Source organism: Hylobates moloch, unplaced genomic scaffold (genome assembly GCF_009828535.3).
Source record: "Hylobates moloch isolate HMO894 unplaced genomic scaffold, HMol_V3 SCAFFOLD_10, whole genome shotgun sequence".
In the NCBI taxonomy this organism is placed as follows: Eukaryota; Metazoa; Chordata; class Mammalia; order Primates; family Hylobatidae; genus Hylobates; species Hylobates moloch.
This window is the reverse complement of record NW_026652285.1, coordinates 39,569,668-39,592,645: the sequence shown is the minus strand read 5'-3', so window position 1 is coordinate 39,592,645 and position 22,978 is coordinate 39,569,668. Positions and strand designations below refer to the sequence as shown.

General features: G+C 37.6%; 1 protein-coding gene across 2 annotated transcripts in view; it reads right to left on the bottom strand.

The window, feature by feature from the left end:
* Nucleotides 1-22,978, bottom strand: part of LINGO2 (leucine rich repeat and Ig domain containing 2) — a 1,340,276-nt gene that overhangs the window by 231,413 nt on the left and 1,085,885 nt on the right. The window lies entirely within an intron of this gene.

Sequence of the window (22,978 nt, the reverse complement as noted above, 5' to 3'; positions counted from 1 at the left end):
AGATTCTTGGAGCTTTTACTTAATATAGCACCCCCCACCCCGCTTTTTTTTCCCAGCTTTCTTATTCTGCAAATTCCAGCAACTTTAGAAAGCTGAAAATCTGCTTCTACTTAACTTTTTAAGATTCCCATGCTCTGTTAGGGATCCTCATTTCTGAGCCATGATCAGTAAAGTGACTTTAGGCATAAATTCTACGTGATCCTTGGGCTTACCTTATTCATTTCCCTTCACTAAGAGAGCCCAGTCTTCGTTGTCTAATATTTTTGTTTGTTTGCTTTTGAGACAGTCTCCCTCTGTTGCCCCAGCAATAGTGCAGTGGCACGATCACAGATCACTGCAACCTCCACCTCCAGGATTCAAGCTATTCTCATGCCTCAGCCTCCTGAGTAGCTGTGATTACAAGCATGTGCCACCACGCCCGGCTAATTTTTTTTGTATTTTTAGTAGAGGTGGGGTTTTGCCACGTTGGCCAGGCTGGTCTGGAACCCGTGTTCTCAAGTAGTATGCCCCCTCTGGCCTCCCAAAGTATTGGGATTACAGGCGTGAGCCACTGCACCCCACCTATTGTCTAATTTTTAAAGCAGTTGTTTTCTATTTTTGTCCAGTTTTCTAGTGATTATGGTAGGATAATAATTCTTGTTCTAGGTGACTGCATTATGGCTGAAGCAGAAGTTGCTCAAATTGGCATCCTACAGATAAAAGAGCCCACCAGGTGATTCTAACAGAAAGCCAGATTTGCAAACAATTCGACTGGGCACAGTAGTCATCTCCTTCCCCACACATTGGGAGGCTTCTTCATAGAAGTGAGGAGATGTGGTTTTGCCAGCCAGTATCTCCTCAGCCCTTTTTTGGTAACCATTCCCAATTTTTCCCTGAGTGGTCATGTTTATACTACTTCATCCCTGAAAAGACAATTTCTCTGGCCACAGTGACTTGATTCTCTCAAACTTATGCTTGTACTTCTGGGAGAAAACTCCCCTTCTTGCTACCTGGATGAGAAATTGGTGTGCAGTGGGTTTGAGCAGGGAGTGTGGTGATAACATCATTTGTGCCCTGACTCCTGCTGAGCCTAAAGCCAGATCTACTCCCGGATATTTTAGGTCCATTAGGCAATACAGTTTTTGATTAAGCCATGGTTTCTGTTTTATTTTACTTGTAATAACTGAAGCAGGAATTATGTCTTATTTCAAAAATTATGATGCCTACCGTAGGGCTCTGCATATCTGGGGTAGGGTGAAAATAGCAACAGGAAGGCTTCTTCAGGAAAAATAACCTGGAAACTAGAAAAAAGTGTTTCCTTTGCCCTCCAATCTCTACAGTCAAATTTTCTAAATTTAAGAGTACCAACTTCATGTGTTTGTTAAGGAGCTAAAGTACCTTTTGTAACAGGTGTTATTGTTTCATTTATTCTTAATTTACATTGCTAATTTCACAGGCACATACTTGGTTCTAAATGGCTATAAATTAGTTTTCAAAATGGGCAGGTAATGTTTGTGCACAGCCATGTGTATAGGACAGACATATGACGCATATTGCTTTAAAGGTACATACAAATGATTATATGAATGGCTGATGCCGAGGCCTACAGATTTGTGGAACCTAAATTGTATTAGAGTCCTTGTAACACGCATGTATTACAATTGAGACAATAAAAATTGCTAATAAATGAAGCTGTCACCTCCATTTTCACACAGTGAGAGTTGTATTCACAAAAGGCACTGGAATTACTATGTGTGGCTTTGCCACCCAGCATTCCTTCATATCTTTCAGTAAGTCAATGAATGAATGAATGAATAACAAGCACTTACTGAACAGCTGGTGTGTGCCAGGTACTATGTTAACTGCTTGATGTATCTTATTTGCAAATGAGCCAGACAGCTGCACCCATGAATTCAACTCTTTCAAGCTTTTGATAGGCATACACGCACAAACCACCAAAAACATGTTCTGATTAATATATGGACTAAATATTTGGTAGAAATTTTTAAAAGGCATGGAGACTTTTATTATTTTAATTTTTAATTTGTATACTTTAACAACTCAATTCACTCTCCCACATAGTTGAGGCAGCAGCATGCAGAACAAAAACACGTGATCAAACTCAAACTATTGTTCATATACTGACTTTGTTTTTTGCTAAAATTGAAATATTCTTTAAAATGAGTAGAACTGAGAAAAGTAGGTAAAAAATTTTTATAGGATAATATTCATTTTCACTGTATTTAAAGTATAGTAGTCCAGAATTTCCAATAAGAATAAGAATGAGGTTTTAGAAATCAATACTTTACAAAAGCAAAACCAGAAGAAAATATATTCAGTAATAACCTATTGATAAGGATAGGAAGTCTAACTTTATTCTTTAAAAACATTCACTTACATATCCATTCAACAAATATTTATCAATTGCCTATTATGTGCCCAGACACTGTTCTGGGTTCTGATGTTACGCAGTGAATAAAATGGACAAAATCAATATCTGCATGGAGCTTAACATTTATTGAATGGACATATGAGAGACAAATAAACAAATGAATATAGTGCATAATCACGAGCATAGAAACCATACAGCATGGGAGCCAGAATTGAGAAATGGAAAGCCAGAATTGAGAAAAGGAAGGGACACTGGGGTAAAGAAGATACTGTTTTATGTATTTCCTAGATGAGAGAAAGAGTAGCTTAAACTTTGCACCTGGAATTTTCCCTGTCTGGATTGCTTCCTTCCCAAATATCTGCAATCTATCTCTTTCATATGTTCTGTTTGAATGTCATCTTTCCAATGAGGCCTTCTCTAGTCATGGTATTTAAGGTTACATCCCTTTTGACCCACCAGCACTCCCTATTTCATCTATGTTTTTAAAATTATCACTGTTGCTTTTGTTTATTATCTGCCTGAGCCCCACAACAATGGAAGTTCCAAGGAGGCAAGAATAACTTTCTGTTGTATTCACTGCTAAGTTTCTATCACTTGGAACAGTGCCAGGACCATACCTGGTATTGAATAGGTATATTTGAATGAATGTTGGAATAAATAAATATGTGAGCTAGGAGAGGGCTTGACATATTTTGAGGCACAGAAAGAAGGTTGGTTGGATGAATATAATGAACAGACATTACATGACATTGTTCTAAGTAGCCTTATGTAAATATATTATTTAAATTAATACAAAAAGTTCACAAGGTAATCATTATTATCCATAAGAAATAGAAACAGCTTCCACTGGCATGTAAGAGGAATCTAGTGGCTATCCACTGAGGCTATTTCAGTGGCAGGAAAACAGCTAGAAAATGTAAAGTAAGAAGTCCCTAAATTTTGAGAAGCTACTTTTAATTTCTGTGAGGTCTTGAGATTATAAGGGTGGTGGCTGGCTGCAATGTCCTTTGGAAACTGCCTCTACTTCTGGAATCAATGGTATATCAGCTTCCTATTGCTGTGGTAACAAATCATCACATATTTAATGGCTTAAAACAGAACAAATTTATTATAGCTGTGGAGGTCAAAAGTCTAAAATGGGTCTCAGGGCTGCATTCCTTCTTGAGGCCATAGAGGAGAATCCATTTCCTTGCCTTTTCCAGCTTCAAGAGGCTTCCTGTATTCCACGGCTGAGGACCCAGCACCACTCCAAACTCTGCTTTTATCATTGCATTTCCTTCTCTGACTTTGATTCTTCTGCCTCTCTCTTCCTTTTACTAACACCCTGGGAGCAAACCCAGAAAATCCAGGATAATCTTCCCATCTCAAGATCCTTATCTTAATGACATCTGCAAAGTCCCTTGGTTACACAAGCTAACATATTTAGAGGTTCTAAGCATTAGGATATGGACAACTTTGTTGGGCCATTATTCTGCCTATCACAGATGGTTATGGGCACCATCATCTCCATCCCAAAACCACTTTCTAGATGAGTGAGTAGATATTCAATGTAAGTTGGGCCAACCATCTTTTATTTTCCCAAAATTTGGTATTTGGTTCTTGAAGCACTGGTGGTAGCTGTGGGACAATGAGTTGAATGTTATTTTAGCAGCATGACCATAATCTCTACCACAATAAATGAAAACCAATTGCAACATGAAACTGGAAGGAGAGGTGGGTGTAGAGAATATGAAGAAACTGAAAAACCCGGTCTGCAGGGAAGGACATGGAACAAACTTGCAGAGGGAAGCAGAGTATTAGGGTACCCTTCATTTACAATCTATTCATTACTAAACCTAGCTTTAATGTCCTTGTCCTGGCAACCAGAACAGTTTTAATTACAACAATGCTTGATCAGGGTAGGGCTGTACCTGAAAGGGCCACTTCCACAAGGTCCTTCATCAATACTAAAACCCCATCAAATTGTGGAGAGAAGTTGCTAGCATCACAGAGGGCTTGGGAAGCTCTCAAGAACACTAAAACAATGAAGCACCTTAAGGGCATGGACGGATGTCCCCAAATCTGGCACCATGGGATTTACATACTATATAAATATGTATTGGGACTTTAGCTACCAAACAGTGTATCTTTTTTTCACCAAAATTCCAATATCTAAACCTTTTATTGTGGTCAAAATGTGGGCCTCTGGATCCTGGCTGAAACGCAATAAAAACAGCATCTCTGCCGGGTGCGGTGGCTCGCGCCTGTAATCCCAGCACTTTGGGAGGCCGAGGCGGGTGGATCACGAGGTCAGGAGATTGAGACCATCCTGGCTAACATGGTGAAACCCCGTCTCTACTAAAAAAAAAAAAAATACAAAAAAAAATTCGCCGGGTATGGTGGCGGGCGCCTGTAGTCCCAGCTACTTGGGAAGCTGAGGCAGGAGAATGATGTGAACCCGGGAGGCAGAGCTTGCAGTGAGCCAAGATCGCGCCACTGCACTCCAGCCTGGGGGGACAGAGCGAGACTCTGTCTCAAAAAACAAACAAACAAACAAACAAAAAAACATCTCCTACCACTTTACTGCTGTGGCTACTGCCATAAATGACATAATTAAGGATTCACCAGGCACTAAACTAGAGCACTTTCCATACATTATCTCACTGAATCCACGTAAGAACCCTACATAGAAGAAAATATCGTTGTTGCCATTTTAAACATCTCAAAACTAGGGTAATATTGACTTAAAGTCTGGATATTTTTGTGATGAAAAACACATTAATTCCTGAGTAATAAATCCATAATCAAATTTACACATGAAGTAGCTTTGGAGGGAAACCTTCAGGGAAAGATGGAGAAAGGAGTTTCAGGAGTTCACAAAGCTGAGCCTGTGTGGTCTTGCTTCAGTGCATTGTCCTTAAGTAAAATTTTCTCAATTTTTTTTTTCTGGAAGCTCTTTCTTCTAGGTCTCTTCTCATTTTTTGTCTTTGACAGACTCTCTTGCGTTTTAATCTTCTACAAATGAATGTTAAGGAATAGAATGCTGGTTGAAATACCACTTTTGCCTATGGCCTATTGCTTATATACATGCACAACTCTTATCTTTTCATCGATGGACTAGAGTAATGGGATGCCAACCTCCTGGAGTCCGGTATATGTAATTACAAACTTGTTGAAACTATGCTCTCTGACTGTGCCTATTAGATTCAGCTCCTAGGTGCATAACTGTCTTAAAATTGTGTAATCTGAAGGCTTCAATTCAGCAGAGGCAGTTTCCCCCTTCAAAATACTCTCATTGATTATAGTTTTAAAGACAGCTTAAAGATTTCAAGGTCTGTTTATATATATATATATATATATATATACACACACATACATATATATGTATATATATGTATATATGTATATGTATGTATATATGTATATATGTATATATGTATATGTATGTATATATATGTATATATGTATATATATGTATGTATATATGTATATACACACACATACAAATGAGATGCTTTAGGACATACTAAAGTTTATCAGTGTATTACACTAAACAACAACAATTAAGCATCCAGTAATACCCTGCCTACATTTTTGCTTCATTTTCCTCATATTCTTCATCCTCTATTCCAAAAGACCTGGCAGCTCACTCTCTTTAAAATGGTATTTATATCTGCTGTTTTCTCTTTTATACTGAAGGACTTGATACTGTGAGATGGATAGCTGAACTCTAAGGGAATGGAAAATTGGAAGGTGAGATATAACAGGAGGAAAAAAATTCAAAGAATAAAAGTCTTTTTTTATTGAGTCTTTAAGGGATAGGACCAATTTTTTGAATTATATATAGAGACTAATAAACCATAAGATGAGCAACTCGTCTACCACCAGGAAAAGGAGAAAGTGCATCTCCATGGGAGAAGTGTCACAATGGGGATAGGATCATTGCCATTTGAACTTTTGGTAAATACTCTCTTGTAAGAAGCATGAGCCATCAGTCCGAACTTAGGAATGCTATGCATTACCAGGGCTCTGCCACACTGTCTTTGTGACCAAGAATGGAATGGTTATAAGAATGTTTGTTTCACTGTGTGTATAATTAGTGAGGGAATTACGTTTCATTAATGCCTTTAGCATAGCATGTAAATATTAAGAGTCTGATATGTACTGTGCCTGTTAGGTTTTATCTTATTTAGCCACTGGTATTTTCCCGTGTCTTTTAGGGATATAAATTAATCATTTAAAGTCAGGAAACCTCAACTGGACACAATATTAGAAGTAGCTGGTTATTGCAATCTCTGCTTTGAAATTGTATTCTTTGTAGTCCACCAAGCTCAGTGAGGTTATATCCAAACTGAAAAAAATCTATGTTACATAAAGTTGAGGTCTTTTCACTACAAATAAAGGACTGTAAAAGAAATATTTTCTAAGATATCAATGTGGATGCACTAAGCTTTTTGCAGAACAGAACAATGGGAAAATGCATACACCATGTTTCTATTAAGCTATTCCAAAGACTTCTCAGCAGAGTATTTGGCTTAGTGTGGGTGACAGCTGCTCAGTATGAGCTGCGACATTTCTAAAATGAGAATCCACTCAGAATTATAAGCTTCTATTTCTGCATTAATTGTAAAGGTTTAATAAAAGAAATGTTCTCTTCTTGAAGATTGAGAAGCAAGCTATGGAATCAAAGCATAGTGGGTCAGAACACTGCTATGTAAAATTATTTGCTTTCAGTTTACAAAATACCACTTGCTCATGAGTCTTTGTACATGCTCTTCCTTCCTCCTCTCTCTTCATTGTACACTTACTCTTCTTAAGTCTCTCCCTCTCTTTCCCTCTGTCTCACACAAACAGACATACTGATACACACACACAAACACACACACATATATTTCACATAAGCATATGCACTTCTAACTAATTCTTGCCTAACCATCACATTTCCTTTTAGACATAACCTCATATAGGGAGATGACTCTGATTGAGGTCTATATTTTGCATGCTTTTCTTTGGCTTTCTCATTGTACCCTGTACTACCATTGTGATATACACCACACTGTATGGTGAATGCATGAACACTTTTTTCTATCTCCCAGTAGACTGAAAGCTCTGTGACAGGGGAACCATATATATTATACATCGAATCCAGTGCCTGCTCTATGAAAGGTACTCAATAAACGTTTATGAAACATATATCTTTGGGATGAATTCCTAAAAGTCAGATTTCTTAGAGATGGGGGAGAGAGAGAAAGAGAATTTGTGTCTCTATGTGTGTGTGTGTGTGTGTGTGTGTGTGTGAGAGAGAGAGAGAGAGAGAGAGAGACAGAGAGACAGAGACCCATTAGCAGGCTTCATTCTACTGGCCAAGTATTGTATAAGGGTAACTGCCTGCCCATACCAGCATCAGGCGGATTTAGTGTTTAGTAAGAAGAATTTAATCTACTCCCTTCATTTCATGTATAGCAGTTGTTAACATAGGAACTGGAAGCTTACACAATCATTAGAAGGGCCAAGAAAGTAAAGTTGTGGAAAACTGCCACCCCAAATACCAGCCTGCAACAACAAAGCCTGTTCAGTAGCTCACCTGAAGCCACTGTGAACCTCAACAACCTCTGGAGGCACCCACAGACTTTCTCAGCTAAATGCAGGTGATCTTCAAGATGCATTCCAGGAAAGCATTTTGAACTCTACACTTGCTCATGTGTCTGACCACAACTCTCTCCAGAGAAGACCAGCCCCTCTTTCTGTTTCTCCTTCCAAAGCTCTCACAACTTCCTCTCATTGGCAGACAGTGGCATGAAGCCATAGGGGAGGGAGGTTGTCAGGACTGTAGTTTTAGCTCTTCGTGATTCAGACAATCGAATACAACATCTTCAGTGAGACATTGCCAACTTCGGGAGTGATCTATCACTATTATAGTAATTTTGTTATTACTCATGTAATGTAGATTATATGCCAATATTGGGAACTCTGTTCCAGAATGTAATGACTACGAGATATGATCCTTCGCTCAGGAACAGTCTCACTGGGACACTATCCAGGGATATGCTTTTGCAACACATGTGATGAGTCATTAGGGAAAATACTGAGTTAGTGTTACCTGCTCTGTAAGATAAGGAAGATTTCAAGTCCTGTTCACTCTTATTACAATGTTGATTCTAGAATCTCTCCAGCACTCTTAGGTGTTTGATTTATGTATCAACTGTATGAGCTCCAATAACTCAAGACAACTCTGGATGAAGTTCCTTCTCTGATCTTGGCCTAAATTCTTGTCCTGATGGTGGAGGTCAAGGAGGCAACATGCCTTTGTTTATACTGATATGACCTCCTAGGAAGATAAACACCTGAAGGTAGGAATGATTACCACCTTTGCTCTTACTTTTATCTAATAAAATCTGTGTTGCTCCCTGCTGAAAATATTTTCATGACTTTCCATAGTATTTAGGATAAAACTCTTAAGTATTATGCTCAAAATTATTCACATACAATCTTCAAACCTACCTTGTAAGCTCTACTATTTCTTCAGGCACCTTCCACAGCCTAGTCACAGGAGGCTACTCTGTTATTCTTTTATATTGATGCTCACAAAATCCCTTCCATGTACGATATTTCTTACCAAGAATCTTTTTTTCCTGAAAAACTCCCATCTCAGTTTTCAGAGCTAGTTCAATATATCATTCCCACCTGATCGACAAAGGACCTTTTTACCCTGAATTAAATGCAGCCCTTATTTCTATAGCAGCATGGTACTTTGTCTACACATCTATAGTAGCAGTTTTCATCTGAATTTTAATTGTTTAGATAAGACACACATTTTCTCCATTAGATGGTTATATCATTGGGGGTAAAATAACCTGCATTTCAGTGTTTGGATTCCCTTTACCAAGTAGATTATGCTCAATAAAGATTGATGGTCTGAATTTAATACAATATCTGACATTAATATAACACTTCAGAGTGTACAAAATGCTTTCACATATATTCTTTCACTTAGTCTTTACAACAAGCCAATGAGGCAGATATTTTTATTATTCCTATATTGCAGATAAGGAAATTAAAACTCAAGAATATTTAGGATCTGCTCAGCACACCAAAGACTCATCATAAATACTTCTTGATTGATGGTTTGATGTAGACAATTGCCCTCAGCTCTTTTTGCCATTACAGAAAATGTAAGCACGTGTAGTGTGCTTAACTTGGCATCAGCAGCCTGTGTCTCATACTGCTACTCAATCATTTAAAATTCAAGAATCATATTTTCAATCTTTCCTGACAACTTCCTATACAAACATGACTTAAGGTATGGCTTTGATGTCATCTTAGTTATAAAATTAACACAATAATACTTCCTTATTTGTCAAGCTTCCCAGACTCTGATTTGATTGTGATAACATTTACCAAGTGTTAGGAATCCCTGAAAATTTAGGGAGTGTATACATGCAAATGTTATTATAGAAAGATGTGCATGCATCTATAGAATTAACATTTCTTATTTCAACATGAAGGACCTCTTCTGTTATCCTCTGATAGGATTTTCCTACTATGCTGTATATTTGGATACAATCATAGATGGCTATTGTAAAGGATGGTGTTTTTGAGCAAATGTATGAATAGAAATATGCTAGAAAGCTTTAGATATAACTAGCTTGTCCAACACGGCTTACTAAAAAGGGTCTCATTTGGAACTGGCCAAAGTTCTGAAAGATTTTTCTCTTTGCAACCCAGCCATTTTCCAAAACGCCTAGGGAAATCCGAATTTACGCCTTCTGATTTCTGAAGGTCATATGGTACAAATGTGTTAGGAACTTCTGAGTTCATAGATACATGTTCAAATCTGCAATCCACCACTAACCTGCATGAACCTCTCTGATCCTCACTATGTTCCCCAGTTAAATGAAAATAAAAGAAGTACCTACCTCATAGGGTTAATTTGTCTATTACATGTGATAAGGAATGTAAAGCTTGGCATAGTGCTTGACACATTAAATGTCCCAACAAATATTGTTATGATTGCTATGGTGGAAATATAAAAAGGAGCAACAAATAAATAAATAAAAAGAAAGAAAGGAAGAAAAAGGAATGGATTCAGAACTCCAGAGACCAGGCATCTTGCTGGCCATTTCATCTCATTCTTAACAAAAATTCCATGAAATAAATTTCAGTAGCATCCCCATTTTATAGATGAGGAAACTGACCCAAATAGTGGATGATTTGGAGGTCTAATTCACACGCTATTAACTGTTAAAAGTGATGCTGCCGAAATTTATTCTACAGCCTATCAAATACTCTTTCCATTTTCATTCTTTAACAGGGGCTTTTGTTTTAGACCTTCCAACCTCCACTAAGTGTTTTGAAGTCATACATGAATCTATGCAAATAGAGATGTGGCTTCCTTTTACTGCCCTCTGCACAGATGCTAAAGTCCTAGGAGCTATGAAGTCTACTATCGGCCTTCCATCACTTTATCTCTGCCTTGCCCCTGAGTTTTAACAGGCTGAAACTGACTGGCAAAACATTGTCTATCTGCCTGACACTTCAGGGCATAAACCATGGAGTGAAATCAAGTTACAGATACCCGCAGCTCCCACAGTGTGGTGATAAAATTTAAATTGCGACTTAGAGAAGGTAGCGTATACATTATATTAAAATGTCTGGGCTCTCACATGCAGGAAGAGGAAACTTGAAACTGTAGTTTACAATCTCAGTAAACTTGGAACATGAAATGCCTTATATAAATGAAATATACATTCAAAATATACATCAACATGGCAATAGATGCTTCTGCAGAAACTTTCTAAGTGTTAAATATGCTTAAAAAAAAGTCAGTTAATTTAGACACCAGAAGACTTTTGGTTTTAGAGTGCTATAAGCATTAATATTCATTACAAAAATAAGATTTGATAACCACAGAAGGAACAGGAACAAAGCTTTGGTGATAATAGGAAATTATCTTCTCAATGTTCCCGGAACATTTTGTTCTCCATCTTCAGAAGTTAAAGTTGACACTGAAAGTTACGATTTCTTTAGACTGTGCATTTTCTTCCATAAATGTGCTATTTTCATAGCTGAATTCTCATGTTTTTATTCTGGTGATTACAACATAATTGATTCTAGCCAAATGCATATCGTGAATATTATTATTGGCAGCTGGAAGATTTCCAATCCACGAAACTTTCCATCAGGAAAGGGAAGACAAGAAGTGAATAGTCCAGTGTAGCAAAATAACTTCTGTTAGCTTCTAAGTTGGAAACGGTACGCACTCCATTTTCAATTTTTCTGAATCTATGCTCCATTGGGTTATATCAGGTTTCATCTCTAACATCAGCCAAATACACTTGAAGGGAAACAAATTCGGACTCAAAGGATAATATAGTTTTTGCAGACCTAATAAAATGTACAAAAGTGAATTGAACCGCAGCATGGAGCAAGTGTTAAACTTTTTTTAATACATGGAATTGGCATCTGCTAGTTCAACTTATTTAAAGTTCCTCCCATATTTTATTGGAAAGTTGATACTTCAAAAGATTTATAGCCTAGCCAATAGCATCTCTAAGAGCTGATCCAATGTGTGTGGAAGCATTTAGTTTTAACTCATTTTCTTTAATACTATATATATACTATATATAAAAATACTATATATAGACTATATACAGTATTTTATACTGTATATAGTCTATATATAGTATTTATATATATACTATTTATATATAGTATTTATACTATATATAGACTACATATAGTATTTATACTGTATATAGACTACATATAGTATTTTATATGTATATAGACTATATATAGTATTTTATACTATATTTTATACTGTATATAGACTATATATAGTATTTTATACTGTATATAGACTATATACAGTATTTTATACTGTATATAGACTATATATAGTATTTTATACTGTATATAGATATATTTTTTATATTATATATATATAGTTTATACTGTATATAGACTATATATAGTATTTTATACTGTATATAGACTATAGTATTTTATGCTATATATAGACTATATATAGTATTTTATGCTATATATACTATAGTATATATATACTCTCTCTATATAGAGTATATATATAGTATTTTCCCTTAAATAATCATTTGCAAAAACAGGCAAAATGCTAGATTTGCAACATGTTACTGATTTTGTTTTCTCTTTCTCACTTTTTCCTCACGAAAGGAAAACCAGTTTCTGAGAACCTGTGAAGCCGGTTTGTGCAGCTAAAACTCTGGTATGTTAAATTAGAAAAACAAAAGAGTCAAATAATTCTTCCAATAAACCTCTGAAGTGAATTATCTGTTTTCTTCTTTGAATGTAGACTATAAGCACAATTTAGGTAACCACTGCCTCAAAAGTCTATAATGACATTTAGCCTTCATACTTATATTTTCTGTCCTGTATGTCATTAATCTGCCACTCAATATATTACCTGGGGCAAGGAGCCATCTTTTGTGCTTCAGTGTGGATTAGGGAAATAAAACCAGATAGCTTTTCTGTAAACCATAGCAGGAAAGCAAAATCATCTGCTTTATCTGTCACCACTGGGCTGCCTCCATGCCACGTGCTATCTCCCTCAGGTGAACTTCTTTTCCATGGCTATGTGGCCAGGGGTATCTTCAAGAGATAAGGAAAGTCCCCAGTAAACTCAGCAGTATTGTGCTAGAGCATCTGTTGTATTGCTTCATGTAAAGTTTTCTATCTTGTGGATTTTAAAAGAAATTTCCAAGTGTCTATTTTATAAATGAAAGCTACAAGTGTGTGAACGACATTTACACATTCTATCTTCTGTTTTGCATTAACATACTGATCACTAGGGTCATTATTTGGCAAAAGGCAGAGTGAGGCAAGTTTCTTTGCTTCCTCTCCCAATTCTGTTGTCTTTGTCTTGCTTCATTCTCTGTCCTCATGTTTTCTATCCAGTTTCATCTTCACTTTATCCTCACTCAGGGATGAATGACTGCTAACAGCTTAAAGACCTGCTTTTCCAGATAATATAGTTCAAAAGATACTATATTGTTGTATAGTTCAGGCATTAGCCAGCGAGTAGAACAGGAGTTTGGGAAGGAGAAGGAAGGTTGCCAGTTTATCCAATAAATATCATTTTTAAAAATGTCCTCTCCCAAGTAAGAGAACCCCAAGAGTGTCACATACATCAAACATTCACACGTAGACACACACACACACACAGAGAAAGAAATGTGCAGCATTTGCCTAAAAGAGGGAAAAACAATGGATTGTTCACTACTCTAGTTCACCTAGTCAAATTGATAAACATATGCCAATGTAGCCTTCTATGTACTTTCACAGAAACAAACCATATGATAAGAATTGAGGTTGCATCAACGTGACAAAATGTACTGTTTTTTTTATTAGATTTAGGTAAAAACTCACTTCCCTAAAGCGTCACTCTAGATGCCAGGGTAAGTTCTTACAGCTGGCCAAAAGAGATGAATGGGGCTGAAGGGAGACGGCAAGTACAGGAAGCCTGCTAGTCTGGGGTTCCTTTGCAAAATCACCTGCTGCTCTTACCACCAACCAGCATATCCATTGATTTTAGATTATGCTTACTGGGCTGCTTCCAGTAGGCACCTACATTGCCAACAGGAGGGATGTATTTGTTGACTGAGTAGAAATATTGTGTAAAAAGTTTCCTATGAACAATGTTTGGAGGATTAACCAATTTCATTGTTGCTTGAATAATGTTGCCTCATTATCATCTCAGATTTTCTAGGCAAAGGCTCAGGCCAGTGGATCTCAAAGTGTGACCTCTTGGCCAGCAGCATCCACATCCCCTGGAAGCTCGTTAGAAACACAAATTCTCAGGTCCCATCCTATGGTCAGTGAATTAGACATGCCAGTGGTAAGGCCAGCAATGGTGTGTTAATAAGCCCCTCTTAGGATGTACATTCAAGTTTGAGAACCACTGGTGTAGTCAACTTTGTGAAGCCTAATGAAATATTTTCAAATTGAAAGCAAAGACCCTGGTTATAGCTCATGGAAAGCCTGTTTAGATTTCTCTGACAGTGTCAGCAGCAGGGTTCATTCTCTTGTGTCCCAGCCTCTAGCATCACTTGTGAGTTAGTGTGCATAGAAATATAGTTTTTACATTTGTTTGTGTCCTCTCTTATTTCCTTAAGCAGTGGTTTGTAGTTCTCCTTGAAGAGGTCCTTCTATCCTCATGTATAAAGAAGAATCAACATCATGAAAATGGCCATACGGCCCAAAGTGATTTATAAATTCAATGCTATTTCAATTAAACTACCATTGACATTCTTCACAGAATTAGGAACAAACTACTTTAAATTTCATATGGAATCAAAGTAGACCCTGTATAGCTAAGACAACCCTAAAAAATAAGAACATAGCTGGAGGCATCATGCTACCTGACTTCAAACTATACTACAAGGCTACAGTAATCAAAACAGCATGGTACTGGTACCAAAACAGACATATAGACCAACGGAACAGAATAGAGACCTCAGAAATAACACCATACCTCTACAACCATCTGATCTTCGACAAACCTGGCAAAACAAGCAATGGGGTAAGGATCTCCTGTTCAATAAATGGTTCTGAGAAAACTGACTAGCCATATGCAGAAAACTGAACTCCTTCCTTACACTTTATACGAAAATTAACTCAAGATGGATGAAAGACTTAAATGTAAAACCCAAAACCATAAAAACCCTAGAAGAAAACCTAGGCAATACCATTCAGGACATAGGCATGGGCAAACACTTCATGATGAAAATGCCAAAAGCAATTGCAACACAAGCCAAAATTGATAAATGGGATCTAATTAAAATAAAGAGCTTCTGTAGAGCAAAAGAAACTATCATCATAGTGAACAGGCAACCTACAGAATGGGAGAATATTTTTGCAATCTACCCATCTGACAAAGGTCTAATATCCAGAATTTACAAGGAACTTAAACAAATTTACAAGAAAAAGACCCCAACAAAAAGTGGGCAAAGGATATGAACAGACACTTCTCAAAAGAAGACATTTACATGGCCAACAGACATGAAAAAAAGCTCGACATTGCTGGTCATTAGAGAAATGCAAATCAAAACCACAGGGAGATACCATTCTCAAGCCAGTCAGAATGGCGATTATTAAAAAGTCAGGAAACAACAGATGCTGGCGAGGCTGTGAAGAAATATGAACACTTTTACACTGTTGGTGGGAGTGTAAATTAGTTCAACCATTGTAGAAGACAGTGTGGCGATTCCTCAAGGATCTAGAATCAGAAATACCATTTGACTCAGCAATCCCATTACAGGGTATATACCCAAAGGAATATAAATCATTCTGCTATAAAGACATAGGCACTCGTATGTTTATCACAGCACCATTTATAATAGCAAAGACTTGGAACCAACCCAAATGCCCATCAATGATAGACTGGATAAAGAAAAGGTACATACACACCATAGAATACTATGCAGCCATAAATAGGAATGAGATCATGTCCTTTGCAGGGACATGGATGAAGCTGGAAGCCATCATCCTCATCAAACTAACACAGGAACAGAAAACCAAACACCACATGTTCTCACTCATAAGTGGGAGTTGAACAATGAGAACACATGGACACAGGGAGGTGAGCAACACACACCAGGGCCTGTTGAGGGGTGGGGGGCGAGGGGAGGGAACTTAGAGGTCAGGTCAGTAGGTGCAGCAAACCACCATGGCACATGTATACCTGTGTAACATACCTGCATATTATGCACATGTATCCCAGAAATTAATTTTATTTTTAAGAAAAGAAATGTAGTTTTTAGGCAGGGGTCATACAACTATCATGTGTGAATGAGATCTAGTTCACTGCCTTTTTTTTGTAAATAAAGTTTTATTAGAACACAGCCTCACTCATTCATTTACTTATTGTCTATTATTGCTTTATCACCACAATGGCAGAGTTAAGTAGTGGCAGAGCCCTCATAGGGGGTCATGAGAGTTATATACAATGTGACTACAGAAAACTGTTGCAAGGACACTGCATGAAATTCCACTCTTAGATTTAGATCTAGCCTGTATACATGTAAGTGTCTCTGAAAGGAATTATACAGGCTACCATCAGCCCAACTTAAGACATTTGTAGGCATGAGCCTGTGTAAAAATATGCTATTTTGGAAGGCCATAGCTAAGGCCCAAGAAGACAAGGTCAGCATGGTAAAATTTGGTTTGGAAACTAAAGAGAGGAATAGGTTTGGAGTAAGTTTGAAAAATTCATATGTTGCAGCCTCCTTATCATGCAAATGACAGACATTATCAATCAATCATGAGGCTTGTATTCTCAAAGCCCTACCTGGGCCTCACAGCCCTTCTCAACAAGCTTTCTAGGCAGCCATTACTAATCTTCTGCAATTGGTTCATTGGAGGAAAAGTATTGACCATCTCGTTGTTGGATTAAAGAAAAAGATCAACAAGGAATGCCAGGAAATGCTCTCTAGAACCTGTATGGGGAAGTTCTAAGGAACACAGAAGGGTAAAATAGAAGGGGAGGTCTTAATGGGAAAAGGGGAGGTAGGTGGAAATAAAAGAAACGTCCAACAATGCTCATAAATGCTGTGTACTTCTTTTGTATACTTCCACAAGTTAGCTACTACCCTCTTTTGTTTCTTTGGAAAATGAAGAAGTGGTACCCGTTCTCTTAAGTACCTTGTTAGAGGTAATGCAGCCAACAAGTGATACTATGAGGCACATCTGGTCTAACATTAAAGCCCATATTTTTCTGCTACCTTTTGTACCATTATATTGTTTGGTCTAAGGCTGCACTATGCCTAAATTTTACCTTTGAAACTGAACTTCTTAAGGTTCAATTTAAAAAATCCTACTGGACTAGTATGGTCAATCTATATAAAGGAGGAAGGGAGAGAGAGAGAAAAAGAAAGAGGTAAAGGGGGAGGAAGGAGGGTAAGAGGGGGGAGAGAAAAAAAGAGAGAGAGATGGGAGGAAAGAGAAAGAATTAATGAGTAAGAGAGACTGACTGAGTCTGATAGACTGAGACAGAAAAAGACAGAGACAGGCTGGAAACGTAATTCAGAAAGTATACAGACATTTATTCTAAAAGGAGAAAGTAAACAACAACACACTTTAACATAAAACTTTCAGTAAGAAAGCAAATTGGAAAAGGCCTAAAATAACTGCACCCCTGCACATGGTACAAGAAAACATCTGCTGCTTTGTCTGACCCAGGAGCCAAATATTCAGTACAATTTCTTCATTCTCTGGAGAGAATACTAATGATATGGTGGCTGTTGAAAGAAAGGGGAAATTAAAACAAAACACAACAAAACAAAATGAAAAAAATTATTCTTCCAAAACTTCAGAGCAACAAGAAACAGAGCTGGATTTATGGGTAGGTGAAGTAGGTGATTGCTTTGAGAAATGCCAGAAAGGCCCAGCTACGCTTAAATGGCACATATTTCAGATACCAGCTTCCCCAAAATAGTGTCTTTAGAACATTATTACTTTGGTTTAAGCATTGCCCTCTTTGGACCTCATTTTAAAGGTAAATAAACTTGGTAGTGCTAACACAGTCAATCACAGTTCACCAGGGTGCAGACATCAAAGGGTAAGCAATAATTTCTTGCCACATCCATTTTAATTTTTTCAATTTTACATAATGCAAGATGTTTGAAGCATCCTTATGTTGCTTTACTATTGTAATAAATTCTCTCTTATAAATACCATAACACTATGTTAGTATTAATCAAATGTGTTTCCTAGAATATTCATTCTGCATAATCATAACCTATGATTAACAGGTAAACGGTAAAAAAAAAAAACTTTAGAAAATGTGGCCTAGTTTATGCCCTTCATGATATATCACACTCAGTACATGTCATAAATGGCTCTGAGAAACCCCACAGTAATTCCATTTAATTGATTTTTGTCTAAATGCATTTGTCCAAGAAAGTCTTCACTCCCACTCTTCACTATTTGTATTCTTTAGAAAACTGAAACACAATTGTAGAAATAGGACTGCAAAAATATAGTTCTTAGCTACACTTCTTTCACCTCATAGATTTTTTTTTTCTTGGTCACATCTGAAATTTTGATGGCTACAGATACTCCTAGGGATTTACAGTCCAGGAGAATGATATGGAAAAATTTAAAAAACATATCTGACATTATTCTGAACCAGTTATTCTAGGGAATGGTCAGAAATCTGCATCTTTTATACTTTATAGTCTGACAAATGACTTACAGGAGTCATTTCTAAGATTATACTTTGAAATATAAAGGGAATAAAAGGTTTCTGCTTTTAGGAAGCATAAGTTTTCATCACTAAAAAAACTTGTCTGGGTGGATCTGATAAAATCAGAGAACAGAGGCTTATTATGAGAGATGCTCAATCATTTGGGACATGTCCTCAGCCAACCGTCTTCTTCCATTCTCCTTTTATCTGGTCAAAACCTCTTTTCACTCTCTAGTTCCTTGCCCTGTCACACTACTGTGACACAGCTTCATGTCCTTGCTTTTTGGTACAATTTGACTTTTGACATTAACCTCATCCTATAGGGGGATTGGAAAAGTCGAGAGGGAGATTCCTACACAAACTGATATTTCTTTAAATGAAGAGGCTCATATTGCATGTAGGAAAATTTCTAAAGAGGCGCTGATTCTATTCAATGATACTACGAGGTACAAAAAGTAGATCGATTGGCCCAGGGTCTGTTTAAGTTAAAGTAATTATAAATGGGAAATGTACCTAATTCAGCAGATACTTACAGAAGGTCTTTTGCAAGCCAAGTACTGCTCTAGGGCCAGAGGATTCAGCAGTGAACAAAAGAGCAAAGATCTCTGTTTTCACAAAGCTAATATTCTAGACAGATGAGACTATGATCAAAATAAATACAAAAATATATAAGAGCATTTATAATGAAGAAAAATAAATCATAGAAAGTGAGTAGGGAGTGTTGGAGAGAGAGGGGAGCTGTAGAGTTGGAATTTTATAAAGAGTAGTCCAGGAAGACTTAGACAAGAATCAAAAAATGTGAAGATTTCAATGAGTAGAGAATCAATAAAAGTGAAAGGTCATATTGACATCTGGAGATAAAAGAATTCCAGGCAGAGGAAAGAACAGGTGCGAAGGCCCTGAGGTAGGAGCAGGCCTAGCATATTTGGCAAGCAGGAAAAGGACCAGGGTGCTGGAACAGATCATCAAGGAGAAGTGTAGTAGCACATAAGGTCAGAGAAATAACTGGGGACAAATCCACCAAACTCCATAGGGCATGCGGATTTACTTTGCCTTTTACTTGGAGTGAGATTCAACATCATCAGGGGTTTGGTCCCAAAAAGTGACATGATCTCACTTATATTTAAACAAGACACCTCTGACTGCAGTAGTGGGGACAGATTGAAGGAAATCGATGGTAGACACAGGCAGACCAGTTAGGAGACTATAGCAGTCTTCTAGGAAATAAGTGATGGTGGCTGAAATCAGAATAGACATACTAAAGGAAGTAAGAAAATGTGGGTATATCTTAAAGATAGAGTTATCAACATTTCCTGATAGAAGATCAAGAGAAGATTCACTAAGGCCAGGAGCAGTGGCTCACACATGTAATCTCAGCACTTCGGGAGGCTGAGGCAGACAGATCACTTGAGGTCAGGAGTTCGAGACCAGCCTGGCCAACATGGCGAAACCTCGTCTCTGTTAAAATACAAAAATCACCAGAGCATGGTCGCAAGGGCCTGTATTCAAAGCTACTTGAGAGGCTGAGGCAGGAGAATCAGTTGAGTCTGGGAGACAGAGTTTGCAGTGAGCTGAGATGGCGCCACTGTACTCCAACCTGAGTGACAGAGCGAGACTCTGTCTCAGAAAAAAAAAAAAAAAAAGACAGAGGATTCACAGATTACTCCAAATTTTCGGGCTTCACTACTGGATGGAAAGAATTGTCATCAACGAAGAAGAAGACTGCAGGAGGAGAAAATTAATCAGTAAAGAGGAGAGGTTAATTTCCGATATTTTATGTTTGCAATGCTTATTTCAAGCTGTGAGTTCAGGATAAGGGGGGCAGACATAAACATTTAAACTTGAGAAGGACAGAGTTATATATCTTTTGTGTTAGGCAAATGCATGCATACTTATTAACTTAGACTATAGTGCATAATTGTTACTTCTTAACACACATATGATAACATGATCTCTAAGGCTTTTCCATAGTCTAAACTTCTATGATTTAATTTTATACTATGACTTGAATATAATTTTTTAAAGCCTCAGAGCTCGTAATAACTAGGTAATTGCCTTTTAATTCCAAACTATGATTTGCTTCTTTATCTTTCTTCCTTGTTCTCGTCACCTCAGACATTTTCATAGCTCCTGGTCTCAGCTATCCAAGCTTGTAATTAGTTGCTCTTTAGAAGAGGTTCGTTAATCCTTTTTAATATTTCCCTGCTATTTGCTCTGGACTCTAAATGTTTCTACTTGGCCCTTCTTTAGGCCAAATCATTTCTTCTGCTGTCTAGAGCTCAAAACCTTTGTGTGGACTAAACAGCTGACAGGCTTTTCAAATGAGTCTAGCTCATAGCTAATTTCTACTTACTCACTCAGGGCTTCTTCTGAGTGAGTGAACATTACCTTGGACTACCTGTTTCTCTCGTAGTCCACATAATTGCTTCTGATAACAAAATAAGCATTTTTTCTTTAAAAAATAACTAAATTGTTTTCTTCGTTCAGATGCAGCAGCTCCTGACTTGCGCATTTATAAATAGCTCCTATTTCTTAATGGCCATCCTCTCTTCAACCACCTGCTAAAGTTGAGGCACAGCAATTCCAGAGATGACTGGGCCAGAGGGTATGGGAAGATACCTGAGATGGCTGTCTTTCCTGCAATTTTGCCTGGGAAAAGCTCTGCTTCCGGAAAAAAAAAAAAAATTACTGTTATCTTCTCTATCACCAAAAATTGGGACAATCAATTTTTTTCTAACCCTTTTGGATATAAGAGGCAGTAAAAAAAAAGTGACTGGGATTTCCTAGACATTCTGATGTTTTCTATAGACAATGTTTGGAGTAGGGTGACAAGCCAAGGAAAATGCAGAAATGGTCACTATATCTACAGCACCTGCTTCCATATTCCCATAATTAATAAATAATGCTATTCCTACCGTGATGGGTCAAAGAGGTCTTATAGGCTGCTGTGACAACATCATCATTTATGTGTAATTACCATGACACAATATGCTCCAAGTTTAAAACAAAGGACTTTAAAACTGATTTTGGGAACATAATCCATCCTTCATTGCCTATAAGGGAAAAGCATCTCTTCAGAAACTGCTTAAGATTGGAGAGAGAGGTGGGAAGGAAAAAACAGAAGACAAGTCTAGAAGTTTACATCAATTAAGAAGATAATCTGGGCAGCTAATAGAGGATATATCCCAGAAAGTTCACATTGTGAGGCCAACTTTTGTCTTAGGTACAGGGCTATCCTGCAAATTCAGAACAAAGTTCCTGAGGTTAGCTTTATACACCTTTCCAAACCACTCAGAAATGAAAGCAAAGATAGCCAGAGCAGTGATCTTTTTTTTCTCCCATATTAGGAAAGAAAGAAGGAAGAAAAGAAGGAAGGAAAGAAAGAAGGAAGGAACGAAGGGAGGAAGGGAGGGAAGGAAGGAAGGGAGGGAGGGAGGGAGGGAGGGAGGGATTGGTTCAAAAGATGATGAAACTTTCACTGCTTTACCAGTGTCTGATATTCCCTGGAGAACAAAAAGCTTGCAGCAGTTGTGATCAAGGGCTTAAGGCAGCCACCCTGGTTCTACGTGTGCTGCACATGTGCGTGTGCAAACATGTGGTATGTATATAAGGGGTGGTGGGTAGTGATGGAGAAGAGAGAGAAGAGGGGACTAGAAAGGGGGACAGCAAAAAACAAGGGAAAGAAATTAAGTGGAACATAAGAACAGGAATACTTAGAGAGGTTGCCATTAACTGAGGCCTCTTAATCTTGGGTCCATGAATCTAGGCAGAATTGTAGTGTTGTAAGTTCTTTAAACCTTTAACAAACATGGATATTTTGACGTGTATGGCCAAGACAGCCACATTTTCAAGTTTCCTCAGCTCCATAGTAATTCTGATGCCAGGTTGTCTTGTCCATACCTTCAGAATTCCTGCACTGTTTTGTCCATAAATGGGCTTTAAGGGTTGATAAACTTCCCCAAATTGTAAAATTTGGGAGTGTATCTGTTTTTATTTTTTTCTAGGAAGAAGTTAGTAGCTTGTGCAGAGTCACACAGTATTTTACTACCTCCCCAATATGCTAAAAAATACTGCATCAAAAGAAGTCAGAGGTGCTGGTTGCAATGAACTGAATATTTTTGTTCCCCACGAAAATTTACATGTTGAAATCCTAACCCCTAGTGCAATGGTATTAGGAGGTGGGGCCATTGAGACATGATTATGTCCTGAGAGCAGAGCCCGAATGAATGAGATTAGTGCCCTTATAAAAGAAACCCCAGAGAGTTCTCTCGTTTCTTCTGCAACATGAGGGCATGGCAAGAGGACAGTCATCTATGAATCACAAAGAGGGTCTGCACCAGGCACAGAGTTTACTGATGCCTTGATCTTGGACTTCCCAGCCTTTAGAATTGTGAGAATTAAACTTCTGT